Raw genomic sequence first — 14,892 nt, 5'->3', positions numbered from 1 at the left:
AATCCTACATGTGGCTGTATGTGACATCATCCCAGCTTCTCCAAATGGGGTCAAATCACTTTTATAGCTCATCTCCCATTTGAAATGCTGTAATCAGATGAAATGTTTGCTGTTTCCTTCTTTTAAGGCCAACATATTTTTAGCCCATAGAATGATTATATGTGACTAAACAATGCAGCTCCTGCCACAGGGGTGTAAAAACAAGGCGGCAGAAAAGCATTCGTTCTTTTTTGCCAGTAGATGGGGCTATCCCTTAATTTGCTGCCTCATTTTATTTCATTATTTATATATAAATCTCTCTCCCTCTCCCCGCACTTGCTTCTTTCTTTTTTTCTTTTTTTATCCCTCACCAGCCTTTTTTTTCCCCCTTACGGATGTTGGGGAACACAGAGTGATTCTCAAAGGAAGACGCCAGGGCAGAAGATTACTGCAAAAAAGGTTTCCTTTTTGGTTATAGGGTTGGATCGGTTTGTCAATGAGACAAGTGTAAAAATGGGAGACTTTGGAAAGCTACTATCCTGAGGAACCTGAACAACTGAAGCAGGAAAACCCATATATGAAGATCTATGGATAATGGCATTGCTTGTCCTGTAATTCATCATTCTTCTTTCCAGGTAAGACGATGGACTTAAAAGAGAATATTTCCTCTGCTGGCTTTGTAGCAGTCGTACCATCAGGCCAGCTTATTGATTGTTCCTCTCTCCTGCTGGCGCACCTAGCTGGCAATTAATTTTAGATGCATGCAGAACACAAACGGCATCATTTTGGCAAGGTTTTGTTCCATTTTGAATGGAAAGCCATTTAACATCTTGCCCATCGTGTGTTTCTGCTTTCCTCATTAAAATCTGCATTTTCTGGAATGCACGGGAGAGATTCACCCCTTGCAAACCTGTGGTCATAAGCTGTGGTTGCTGGTCCTCCTGTCAGCTACAAGTGTTAACGTTGCTTTTGTCCATCTCTCCCCCCCCCCCATGCTTTGGTGGGTTTATTTGATGCACACAGACCCAAAAAGAAAAAATGGTGATAAAACAACAGGGCAGATCAAGAAAACGAGGGGAGAGGGGGTTCATCAGAGTGTGGCGGGGACGTGCTGTTCTTCTGGAACATCTTCAGCACGGCAGAATGCTGCTTTTGTAATATTAATTTGTTCTCTTGCCTCGGCGTGGCATATTGTATTGGCTGTACCGTTTCATCCCAGTGAAACAGTCGTTTTTACATAGGAGACATTGTGAAAAAGAAGAGGAGGAGGAGGGAGGACACATATCAAGTATCTCAACAGTGTAGCAGGTTCTGCAAGACACACCTAATGGCTAAACCTTTCGACATGCTTGCGATTAATCTTCCTTGAAACAGGCTGAACTCCATCTTTTGACAGGTACTGATATCTCCCCTGCCCCACCCTGCATTATGTATATTATTCAGATTGTTCAGACCTGTGGGCTTCTCAGAATGCAAATGCCACTCCCTGACTTGTCCATTCTCCCCCATTCTCCCCCATTCTCCCCCATTTTGATTTGAAAGCAATACATCGGGGGCTTTGTGGGTGGGGAATCACAGGTAAAGCTTGATTTCACCCAGTAATGATTCACAGAGAGAGACCAGCAATGTTATGTGCAAATCTGCCCACGGAGAAAAAACCCTCGCTCTGTATCCTTCAGCAATAAGCAACGGAGTCAGTATTCCGGTGTCTGTGTCAGCGGCTGTCACAGCAACCGTGGTTTGCCAGTTTAATTACATGGGAAGCAGGATCAGCCTTGGCCTCCAAGAGATCCTTTGGCGCATATGCATTTTAATGAGATTTCCACTGTGGCGGCTTCTTCTTCTTTTTCCCTTGGGTGGGGGCCAAGGGAAGGGAGGTGGGCTCTTTGCATGTTGATGCGCTCGGTTGATTCCAGAGCCGAGCACTGATTTGGAGGGTGCTGTGTGCAGCACTGTCATGGCTAGAGGGTAAATGCAGCTGTCTTCATGAGATGGTAAAGGATCCGCCCTTGTTGGGCAGGAAGTAGGGAGGAGGCACAAGTGTTGTTCCTGGCTGATGTGCCTGGGATGGGTTTTGTACATGAGAGGTGTTGAATGCCAAGCTGAGCATGATGCATCATCACCATCCCCGTTACCTCTGACCTTTTGTGCTTTCAGCAATGCATTTATTATTAAGCGCAGGTACGAATCTAAGACTCCGATTTCCAGTCAATGGAGTCGTTCATAATTAGGGTATGCGTGTATCTAAAGCTGCACAGCAGAATCTGAGGGAACACAAGATGGGAACATAGATAGAGGAAGATCAATGTGTTAGTGGGAAAAGCAGGGACTGTGTTTTCTCAGCTGGACAGAGATCTAACTAGCAGTTAATTCCAAGACAGGCAGCCATGTCTGTCTTTGGCATTAAAACAGCAACAGCAATCTTGAAGGCACCTTAGAAATGAACAGATTTATTTGGGCTTTTGCGGGAAAGAAACCATTTCAAATCGCACAACAGACACCTGTGATTCTGCTTCTTCAGATGTTTTGGTCACAGGGCCCAACTAACTATATTTGCTACACCTCTTTTGGCATCACTTTTCATTAGGGTTGCCAACTGACAGCAAAGCAGACCTTGCTTGCGCCTGTGTCTTTAACAAACAAGCCTTGCATAAATCATGAGTACTTATACACCGTACTTTTCTGTGTATAAGACTAGGTTTTTTCCTTTAAAAAATATGTTTAAAAGTGTGGGTCGTCTTATACATGGAGCCATCTCCCCCCATGTTCTTAAATTTGAGTCCCCCCCCAAAGGGGGTGTCGTATACATGTGGGCATCTTATAAACAGAAAAATACAGTATTTTCATGTGAGGAAACAAAAGCTTAACTATCACCTGTTAGTTGCTGCAGATCAAAGTGTGGTTAGATGCATAGGAGCAGGGGCCACCCCAAAAGCAGGTAAAATGAGGGCTTTTTTGAGCCAGAATTCACTGGAACTCCATTCCGGCACCTCTCAGGTGGGTGCCATTGCATGGTGTTCATGGTGAGTTCCAGCACCTGTTTTTTTCTAGAAAATAGCACTGGGTAAAACTGCCCTTCATTTAGATTTGCTGTGTTCCAAATGAATATGATCGGCAGAATATTTTCTCTAGTTACTTGGTAGTACCTCCATGGTTCTCTGCAACTGAAGTACTAGGCCTCATTTTACCCACTGGAATTGCAGTCATACCTCGGGTTGAATGTGCTTCAGGATGAGCGCATTTGAGTTGCGCTCCGCGGCAACCCAGAAGTAACAGAGCACGTTACTTCCGGGTTTCGCCACTTGCACATGCGCAGACGCTCAAAATGACATCACGCGCATGTGCAGAAGTGCCGAAATGTGACCCGCACACGCGCAGACACGGGTTACGTTTGCTTCTAGATGCGAACGGGGCTCCGGAACGGATCCCATTCGCATCTAAAGGTACCACTGTAATATAGTTTAGATGCAACTGACTTTCTTATGAACAAGGATTGTGAATAAAAGTGTGGGCTGTTGGCACAATCTCTTCTGGGCATGTCCTCCCTCTTTGTGGCTCCCTGGTATAGTTCTGTGCTTAGGGCAAGGAAACAAGCTGGAGAGACAATTCAAACGTGGGTGAAGGAAAACTCCAGCCAAATGCAACTGAACACTGGTGAGGCTCATCAGAGAGCCTACCCAGTGGCAGTGAAGGCAGCAAAGGCAGCATACTTTGCTGCCTCCGCTGCCTCCTCATTGCACTGTCCAGAAGAGTTTCCCCACGTACTGCAAGTCATTTTACAGTCTGGCCCAAAGGAGGTGACGGAATTGATGGTAGCTCACTGTGACTTGCTTAGGATAAGTGAGGATAAAATCACTTGCATCCACTGAGACCTTGACTCCACTGTTACAGCAGGTGAAGCTCAAGGCTGTGGACTGGCCCTCCACCCATTTTTTGTGCTTGCTGCATGGCCCTCAAGTTTATGGGTATACCATGGAGCTGCACAGCTTCTGCTCAACCACCCGAGTCCTCCCTGTATTACAGAAAGCAACCAGAACTTCAAAAGGAATGCCATCTACACCAGCTGGAAAATTCACCAGAAACCTCCGGAATCCACCAGCTTCTGTACACAGATCATTTCAATAGGTTTTCCACTCCTTCAAAGGAGTAAAGCCACTGACAGCCTAAACCTCAACAGGAAGTGATCACAACCATACTCCTGCACAACTTCAACTCAGCTCAGGCACCAGTTAATTCCTGGCTGAATTGGAATTGCATATTAAAGACGTTTGTTTTTCCAGAACAGCCACTCTGACTTTTCCTACCCCTATTTCAAAACATTAGAAGTGCCACTTCGCAAATTGACAGGGTACTCCTATGCAGATTTATTCAGAGGTAGGTTCCCCATTGTGTTCAGTAGGGCTTGCTCCCAGGTAAACTATTCACAGAACGGCAGCCCAAGTCTGGTGTTTGGCAAAAGATGCCTTAACATGTTTGGCAAAAGATGCCATTTAAAATATCTAAAATCCAATGCTTCCATTTTAAATGCCAATTTAATATTGCACAGGGGGGGAAATAGAATGTCTCGGAAGTGAGAGGGTGCTGAGCCAGCTGCAGACATGAAGCCAGCCTGGTAGGCTGTAGGAAGGTTTAGTTGCAGGAGGTGATCATGCTGCCATATGCACACAAGTATTCCCTGGGGAGGAATAATCCAGCTGGCATGTGCTATTGAGCAGCACAATATGCGCTAGCAGACTTGAATCGTGTTGGCCACAACATTTTCCCCAGGCTAAAGAGCAAGGTCCACTGCAAGCTGCATTTCTCTTATTGCAAACATGTTCCATAAAGCGTTGTTTTTCTCTTACGATCAGAGGTTTTAAAGTTATTGGAATCTTTTGCAGTGGAACTCAAAGCTGACCCATGATCCTGATGTATGCTGGATCCACTTCATAGCCCAGTTCTATTTAGATGGGCAGGATGCGGAAGGCATGCTGCCACACACATGAAACCCAACAGAGAGCAAGATAGGAGAACCAGGCAGACCAAATCAGTAGTTACACCAGAGTTCACCCCAGTGTAGCTAACTGCTTTCCTGTGCAGCAATATCAGCAGCAATATCAGCACCACAGTAGCCATGAAAGGGGCTCCTTTGCAAACACTCCCAAGTGAATGCACACAAGGGATTGATTTGTGTGTGTGTGCTGCAAAAGTGTGTGTGCACATCTAAAGAACCTCAAACATTACCAGAGAAAGGCGGAGAGAGGAGGCTGCAGCAAGAGTGATGCAGATGCTTGAAGCCTCCATTTCCTGCACAGGGAAGGGATGGTTTGTTCATGTCCCAGCATCCTCCACCCAGCAGAAATTGACTAAAGAGTACCCTTTGTGGGAGATGCCATCCCAGAGTCCCTTCACTCTGCACAGAAAGGATGTTGCAAACACCCATGCCCCCGGCCCTTCCATTTCTCCTCTCCCAAGTGTGGTTTGTGAGCCCTTGTTTATGTTCTGGAAGTGCACTGATAATTACACACAGGTTCCCAGCATATGCATTTGCAATGCAACAAATGCATTTGTGACATGTGACAACCTACATGCACATTTCACCATTCTGCACCCACATACTTCTTCTAGGTAGCAGGGGAAAGCATTACATTTAGATTTTCTTAAGTAGGACCTTCTAGTCCAATGGTCTGGCATGAACTTGTGAAAGAAACATATGCCCTTGCAGAAAGGCCGTTGCTCTGACTTAATGCAGTGTGATTAATATAAGGATAGAAGAGGACTGTCTTTAACCCCCAAACTTTGTCAATTCCATTGATTTTCAGCTGGCCTATGGTTGCAATTGCTTTCACTTTTTGTATTATTTTTTTTTTTTTTGCTCTGTTTCCGCGTGCCTCGCCTCTTGGCTACTTTGAATTTATATGCTGGCTGGGTGGGGAATGCTCCTATTCCTGCACTTTTCTTATTGCAGTTGGTGAAATAAGATAATTCTGAGCTTGGCTGTGAAGTGCTTATCTTGAGACAAAAGACTGTTTTCACACAGCCAAAGCTGCCTTGGGGTTGGCCTGATGTGCTGCTGTCCATGCTGTGTGTATTCAGAAAACATGTAAGGAAACAGGGCTATTTGGCAACAAGGTAGTGAATGTTGATAGTGATGGCTTCAAGTTTCTGCAGAACCACCACTCACACCAATTTACTGCTATCTTCCTGCATGATTGCCTCATAAAACTGGCATTTTGTCACACGTTGCCCAGTAATCAAAGTATCCATAATGTTTGCTGGTTTCAGACAAGCTGCCCAAGTGCTGTTTGACACAATCCAATGGGTGTTTACTCAGATGGCAATCCTGTCATGTTGAGTGGGGCTTAGTCCCAGAAAGTGTGTGTGGCAGAACTGGGGAACCTATGGCCCTCCAGATATTACTGGATGACAGACCCCATCACCCATATGGTCAACCACACACTGGATGGAGCTGATCAGATTTTGAATCCAACAACATTTGAACCACAGCTTCCTCACTCCTGATGTCCCAGAATGCAACCTTTGTTGTTGTTGTTTAGTCGTTTAGTCGTGTCCAACTCTTCGTGACCCCATGGACCAGAGCACGCCAGGCACTCCTGTCTTCCACGGCCTCCCGCAGTTTGGTCAAACTCATGGTGGTAGCTTCGAGAACACTGTCCAACCATCTCATCCTCTGTCGTCCCCTTCTCCTTGTGCCCTCCATCTTTCCCAACATCAGGGTCTTTTCCAGGGAGTCTTCTCTTCTCATGGGGTGGCCAAAGTATTGGAGCCTCAGCTTCAGGATCTGTCCTTCCAGTGAGCACTCAGGGCTGATTTCCTTCAGCATGGATAGGTTTGATCTTCTTGCAGTCCATGGGACTTTCAAGAGTCTCCTCCAGCACCATAATTCAAAAGCACCAATTCTTTGGCAATTAGCCTTCTTTATGGTCCAGCTCTCACTTCCATACATCACTACTGGGAAAAACATAGCTTTAACTATACAGACCTTTGTTGGCAAGGTGATGACTCTGCTTTTTAAGATGCTGTCTAGGTTTGTCATTGCAACCTTAACCATCATTCATTTAGCCAAAGTAGCATTTCCCAGTTATCTTAAGCACATGTTTAAAATCACACCCTTTTGTTCTGAAATGGGTAAGAACTGGACTGGACTGGACCAGATTTTGCCAGGGTGCAACAAAACACCTGGCGCAAAATAAACAATTCTTGTCCCAAAGAGTTCCTGGTGCAAGAATAGCCAGTTAAGTAGATATTGGTGAGCAAAACTGTCACTTGGCTATTTTATTATGCAGTAGAGGCTTCTTGTGGCAGAAAGAGGCAAAGGGAGAAGGTGTTTTTGCAAATTCCATCTTTGATCCCCGCTGTCCTGAAGGGCACCCCAATGTTTCAAAGCAGATTATCAAGAGGATGAAGTGGGAACAGAGAATCAGCAGATATCTCTTCTCTCCCCCACCCAACTTTCACTAGCATTCCTGCTTACACGAACTCAGGACAGAAGTCAATTATTATCCTTTTCTGATCAAAAATGTGTTTCCACCATTTCGCTGGCAGGTACTGTATATATATATAAGAAGCAGTAAACAGACCCTTGAGGGGAGGGGAAGGGAGGAGAGGAGAGGAGAGGGGAGGAAAAGGGTAGCAGAGGGAGATCAATATGATCAACTACCGGAACACAGAGTTCTTAGCAGGGCTTTATATTTGGTTGCTGGATGTCCAGACTGATCGTCCCTTGCGGGTGTTCTTGCTGGGATGGATGTGACGATCAGAAGGTGTTCTTGCCCTTAAAAAAACCCAAAACCTATACTTAGAATGCAATATTTTTTTTAAAAAACAAGGAACCAGGCTGACTGAAAGGAAGAAAAGTAACAGGATAGCAATACCAGCTGCTCTCAAGACAATGATAGCCGATGTATTCTCCTTTTGGTCTATGCCAAAAGGTTTTATTGACCAGAGTTGTTTGCATCCTACCCCTTGCACAGAGGCATGCCAGTTCTGAGCTTAATGGGTAAATGTAGCATTTCTCAGCACTAACAGGGTGCCCCCAGACTCTCAATATTTTGCAGGAGGGATTCAAGCGCATACTGAAGTAGATTAAAGTGCCCGTAGTGCAACAGATACATTTAAAAACAACTTGAAAAGTGTGGAATGAACAAATGATTAATGGGAAGACATCTAAACATCCTGAAAGCAAATCAGGATGAATGCAGGATGAAGGTTCATAGATATATAACCACCAACCCCAATCAAATCAGAGCAAAAAGACAGGGCCCCTCCAGGTTGGTGTATCTTTGCAGGTGTCTTCTGCAATGTGTCATGGACACGATAATGGTGTGTTACTGGTGGATTTATATTGTGCTGTCCACACACCGTTCTGCTTTATTAGCTATTCTGTGATGCATCCCTACTACCATCTCCCTATTGTCGCCCGGCAGCGAACTCTTGTGCTATAGCATAACAAAAGTGGGACCAACACCCCATCTCAGAACATTTGTGGTATAAAAAGTTACAGGATTTCAGCAGGGACGTGCATTAATTGGAAACGAAGCAGTGGGCAGGATTCAACTAATGAGTCCTATCACCGGGAGAACTGCACAAGGCCGTCCACTTGCTCAATGGGGCTTTCCCCTCTCTCCTCTCTGAAATTGGCTAGAAGAGGTTGAGCAAACCCATGGAACAGGATGCAGGGGGTTGGGGGGTGAGGAATCATTCCATCTTGAAAACCAAAAGCCAAAACAATCACTTTAGTGCTGCACTGAATTCCTTCCAGTATGCCCACACCCCAATTTTTTGCAGGTGCCAACCATACTGAAAAGTGGTATTGTGTATCACTGCCCCAATACTTTCATGAGCATATGTCATCATATGAATGCATGGTAAAAAGGTCACCTGGGTGGGAGCCAGAGTCTAACCCCCCCATGTTAGCTTTGTTCAATCATAGAATCATAGAATCATAGAATCATAGAGTTGGAAGAGACCACAAGGGCCATCGAGTCCAACCCCCTGCCAAGCAGGAAACACCATCAGAGCACTCCTGACATATGGTTGTCAAGCCTCTGCTTAAAGACCTCCAAAGAAGGAGACTCCACCACACTCCTTGGCAGCAAATTCCACTGTCGAACAGCTCTTACTGTCAGGAAGTTCTTCCTAATGTTTAGGTGGAATCTTCTTTCTTGTAGTTTGGATCCATTGCTCCGTGTCCGCTTCTCTGGAGCAGCAGAAAACAACCTTTCTCCCTCCTCTATGTGACATCCTTTTATATATTTGAACATGGCTATCATATCACCCCTTAACCTCCTCTTCTCCAGGCTAAACATGCCCAGCTCCCTTAGCCGTTCCTCATAAGGCATCATTTCCAGGCCTTTGACCATTTTGGTTGCCCTCCTCTGGACACGTTCCAGTTTGTCAATGTCCTTCTTGAACTGTGGTGCCCAGAACTGGACACAGTACTCCAGGTGAGGTCTGACCAGAGCAGAATACAGTGGCACTATTACTTCCCTTGATCTAGATGCTATACTCCTATTGATGCAGCCCAGAATTGCATTGGCTTTTTTAGCTGCCGCGTCACACTGCTGGCTCATGTCAAGTTTGTGGTCAACCAAGACTCCTAGATCCTTTTCACATGTACTGCTCTCAAGCCAGGTGTCACCCATCTTGTATTTGTGCCTCTCATTTTTTTTGCCCAAGTGCAATACTTTACATTTCTCCCTGTTAAAATTCATCTTGTTTGTTTTGGCCCAGTTCTCTAATCTGTCAAGGTCGTTTTGAAGTGTGATCCTGTCCTCTGGGGTGTTAGCCACCCCTCCCAGTTTGGTGTCATCTGCAAATTTGATCAGGATGCCCTTGAGTCCATCATCCAAGTCGTTGATAAAGATGTTGAATAAGACCGGGCCCAAGACAGAACCCTGTGGCACCCCACTAGTCACTCTTCTCCAGGATGAAGAGGAACCAGGATGAATGCTGAATAAACTGGCCCTCCAGAGGAGCCCTAAATTATTCTCCTCTAGCTACAATGGAGATTGATTTTTCTGTGCTGCAGAATAAGATGCTATGGGAACATTCCTACAAGTATGGAATTACTTTTACCAACATAGTATTCCTGTTACAAGAATTATTGCATACAGTGCACTCTGGGATGGAAGCTGGCAGTCACAGAAAGGACATTCATCTGTGACCCCTATGCCTCAAGGAATCCTTGACAGCAGAAGCCAGTTTTGTGGGGGATTTGAAATGAGAAGAAATGCTGACTCTGCAATACTCGGGCAGGAGCAATCCATTTATCTTTGTTTCACAGTCAAGGAAACACATAATGGCTGATCTTGCATCCTTGCAAATACTACAGCCAGCTGTTACTCAGTTCTGCCTCTATCTTTAGAGAAGAGACACAGGTTCTTTTGGTAGACAAAGAAGAGGAATTAATACAAACTAGGCAGTCCTTATAGAAACAGAGATTACTTTTAGGTGGCGCGCTAGTAAAGGTAAAGGACCCCTAACAGTTAAGTGCAGTCGCAAACAACTCTGGGGTTGCGGCGCTCATCTCGCTTTACAGGCCTAGGGAGCCGGCGTTTCGTCCGCTCTGCAGACAGTTTTCCCGGGTCATATGGCCAGCATGACTATGCCGCTTCCGGCGCAATGGAACACCAAAGCCAGAGCAGCGCACAGAAACGCCGTTCACCTTCCCGCCGGAGTGATACCTATTTATCTACTTGCACTTTCTGGCATGCTTTTGAACTGGCAGGAGCTGGGACCGAGCAATGGGAGCTCACCCCATCACGGGGATTCAAACCGCTGACCTTCTGATCGGCAAGCTCAAGAGGCTCGGTGGTTTAGACCATGGCGCCACCTCTCAAAATGAGGAAAGTAGGTTGGAGGGAATGATCACTAAGAAAAAGAATAAATTTCCATCTTCAGGTAGTAGAACATGCTCCTTTTCCAGCTTAAATCTGGTATCTCCCAAGTCACAAAGTAAAAGGCAGCCATTTTGGCCCACTAGAAAAATCCCAAAAGTTTTATTAGGACAATAGCTATGCAAGGCAATCTAAAAGGTCGCAAAATAGGGTGCAAGGTTTCAAGTTGCCCAGAATTCATCAACCATTGCTAATCTGGTGCCTTCCAGCTATTGTAGGCAATAATTCCCATCAGCCAGAACAGCAGGAGGGCACCAGGCTGGCAAAGTCTGAAATACATGGGAATAAATGTGGGGCGGTGGGGGAGGGGAGAAAGGCTGCTGAAAATGAGGACTTCCATAGCTCAATTGGTATAGCATGAGACTCTTATTTTCAGGGTTGTGGGTTTGAGCCCCACGTTGAGCAAAAAACTCCTGCTTTGCAGGGGGTTGAACTTGATGATCCACTAGATCCCTTCCAACTCTATAGTTCTATGACGCTATGAATTCCATGAGTCAGGCAGCAACAGAGCTACCAATCTGATGGGTGTTTAGGTCTAACGATTAAAAGTTACACAAATTAACATATAGTTCCTTCCCCTTCAAAAAATACCCCTAGAGGCAAGTGGAAGGAGGCACATACAGTTCCACCAACAGGCACATATCACCTTTGCAGCTTTGGATTCTTTTTGTTTTTTCGGTCTCCCAGGTACCAGATCAATTTATTCTGGCCCTCCTCAACCTGGTGAACTCTAACTCACATTGCTGGTGAGCCAGTGCGGTGTAGTGGTTAAGAGTGGTAGACTTGTAATCTGGTGGTCCGGGTTCGCATCTCTGCTCCTCCACATGCAGCTGCTGGGTGACCTTGGGCCAGTCACACTTCTTTGAAGTCTCTCAGCCCCACTCACCTTACAAGGTGTCTGTTGTGGGGGAGGAAGGGAAAAGAGATTGTGAGCTGCTTTGAGACTCCCTCAGGTAGTGATAAAGCGGGATATCAAATCCAAACTCCTCTTCTTCTTCCAACTCTCACCAACCTTAGTCAGTGTGGCGAACTGTCAAGGGCAATGGGAGCTGTTGTCCAAACCATCTGTAAGGCATCAAGTTGGGGAAGGCTGATTCAAACCATTGTCACCGATGATCAGGCTACTGCAATTTTGTAGCCCAAGACTGCTGGGGTGGTGGAGGCAAGATGATGCAATGGTTGCATACACAAATATATACATGATTAAGGGTGCCATCCTATGCAGCTACTTGGCAGTAAGCCCCGTTGTACTTTGTGGGGCTTGCCTCCAAGGAAACACAGGTGGAATTGGTCTGCATGCTACTCTGGCTGGCATAAATATGAATGATATATCACAATACAACATTTGCAGACTAACTGCAGTCTTTAATGCTCTTAATAAACTCCCCTTCCCCCCGAGTGTTTTCCAACTTAATAATAAAAAGCATTCCAAGGGCATCACAACTTTTGTGATTGTAATACGTACTTGTACTTCTACCAATTGTCCTTTATGTGAATTATCTGGTCCCCAATGACCTGAGACAATGTGTTGGCTCTGTAATTGAGCCAAGGGCAGACCAGTACCATTACAGTGTATGGTTGTGGAACGAGGGATGAATACGCTGAAATGCTTTGTGATATAAAGATATTGATCTTTAGCATTATGCCAGGGAAGTGGGCCACAAAATATCTTTCCACTCAGAAGTAGACCGGAACTCCCTGGGCAGTGGGCCTGGTTTGTGTTTCTAATCTTTGATCTCTGCAGTAATTAAGAAGTGTAGCAAATTTTAGAAGTAGATGATCATACGTTCCTACCCATTTGGAGTTAGAAAGGAAGAGGGCAGAATCTATGCAATATAAAAACACAAGAGCCCTGCTGAATCAAGCCCAAGGCCTATCTAGTTGAGCATCCTGTTCTCACAGCAGTCAGTCAGGTGCCTATGGGAATCTCAAAAGCAAGACATGGGCATGACAGCACTCTTCCCACTTGTGATTCGCAGCAACTAACATTCAGGGACATACTGCCACCAACAGCTAAGTTAACTCATAGATAGCATTATCTTCCACGAAATGCAAAAAAAATCAATGGTGAGAGTGGATTTGAGGAATTAAAGCTGAGAATTCTAGGGTATAGAATCACGTGAGAAGGTTGATATTTAGATGCTAAAGATTGACACTGGCTTCTGGAATGTCAACAGGTATCACCAGAGCTTTTTTTTTCCAGCCGGAACTTTCCAGAATTCAGTTCCAGCACCTCTCAGGTGGGCCCCAGAGGTCCCAACAGTGCAGACAATGGCAAGTTGTTCAGGATGTAGTGTACCTTAATACTGGAGGAGTAAAGAACCCCAGTCTGAGCACTGCTGAAAGCAGAACCATTCTTAAATGCAGTCCTCCTGCCACCATGTCAAGTCTGCAATAATGCAAACATTTACCTTCAGATTAAACCCCATCAAACATAATGGAACTGACTTTTGAGTTTTGGACAAGGCTGCAAGATGTATTAATATATTTAAACTTCATATAGCTTTTTTGGCGGGGGGGGGGGAGTGCTAAATCTGAAGTTGACAGCAATTTGTTTCCTTGGCTTGTATCACCACAGCTTTGACTCTGTACACCTGTCTACATTTTTTAAGGTCTCAATGTTCCACTAAATGACAAGAGTTTCACCCTCCATGTGCCATCTCATTTTCCTAAGAGAATCAGAATGCCTTACCAGATAGCTCAGTTGGTTGGAGCATGGTGCTGATGACACCAACATTGCAGGTTCAATCCCTGTATGGGATAGCAGATGGTCCTCAGGGTCCCTTCCATCTCTACAATTCTAAGATTCTCCCCTCCACCACCCCTCACTTTAGTCACATTAAATTGCCCTGTGTACTTTTTTCCCCAGTCCCAAAGGACAGCTTAGGTCTTCAGGGTTTTCATCTTCATGAATTCCTGATTAATCCATTTATCTTATGAAATTCAAGTCATTCAAAGCAACGGGGATGATACAAGGAAGCCCAGCCAGCTGTTTCAAACATTTTAAAAGCAGCGTTTTTTAAAATTGAATTGTGGGCCAATTAGCCAGTCAATTTTCCTTTAGATAAAAGATGACAAACACAATAAAGACCTGCTTAATGTTTCCTAATAGTGTTTTGTATTGCCTGAGCTTTTCATTACTCGGTCCAACAAATTTCCCAGGCAGGACTGTAGGGATGGTAAAGGAAACGTTCCTTCCCACAGAAAACTCAAAAGGCCTGATAGTTTTTAGAAGTTACTTCCGCCAAAAGAATGTGAGAAGGGCTGTTTGTAAATTCAAGCACCCCTGCTCAAATTCCTGTCAGCAGAATTGAGGCATTGAGGTTGCTCCTTCAGCTACATACCTGGTCCTCAAAGAAGCATAACGTATACTTTGGGGGCTAGAGATGGCGGTCCTCTCCTTCTCCCAAATATCTGTAAAGTGAAGATGTTCTAGTGGGATGATGAGCAACGAATTACAACCCCCATGATCCCTGGTGGAAGATGTAAGTGACCATTTTATAAACAGCTAGGAGAAGAGGCAGAGGCTTTCCATCCTGTCTTCTAAGGTAACTTATTTGCTGATCAGAAGTAGGAACTAAATCCACAGAAACCGAGCCTGAAGATCAGCCAAAAAGGATCAAAAGGTATCAGAGGAATATGTCCCAAATAGCTGGTCGCCAATACCACTGTGACAGATGAATTTTGCACCAGTGGTCGTTTCCAAACATTGTCAGCTGCAACAGTCTGCTTTCTTTTGGAAGAGGGTGGGGGTTCAGAAATTTCACCTGCATGCCCCACTTACACTGTTGAAGTGGAAGGTATTAAAGAAGAAGCATATTTGGTTCAGGTTTGTTCTCTCCTTGCCAGTTTATGACCTGCCAGGCTGAATGAAGCCCACCAGGCATGTATTTTGGCCTGCCAATTACTCAACATCTGCCTGTGTTTGCAGTAGGTGGGCTATCATATATGGATGTTAAGCTGTGTTTGGTTTGGGAGAGCATAGTCATGGTTTCCCAAACTTAGGTCTCCAGCT

General features: G+C 45.1%; 1 protein-coding gene across 1 annotated transcript in view; it reads left to right on the top strand.

The window, feature by feature from the left end:
- Positions 1-291: 291 nt before the first annotated feature.
- Positions 292-14,892, top strand: part of SCN2A (sodium voltage-gated channel alpha subunit 2) — a 96,420-nt gene continuing 81,819 nt past the window's right edge. The window contains 1 exon segment of the mRNA XM_083577617.1: positions 292-614. The gene's annotated coding sequence lies outside the window, so the exon portion shown is untranslated.

Source organism: Podarcis filfolensis (assembly GCF_964270895.1).
Source record: "Podarcis filfolensis genome assembly, chromosome: 1".
Lineage (NCBI taxonomy): Eukaryota > Metazoa > Chordata > Lepidosauria > Squamata > Lacertidae > Podarcis > Podarcis filfolensis.
This window is presented reverse-complemented; position numbering and strand designations above follow the sequence as displayed.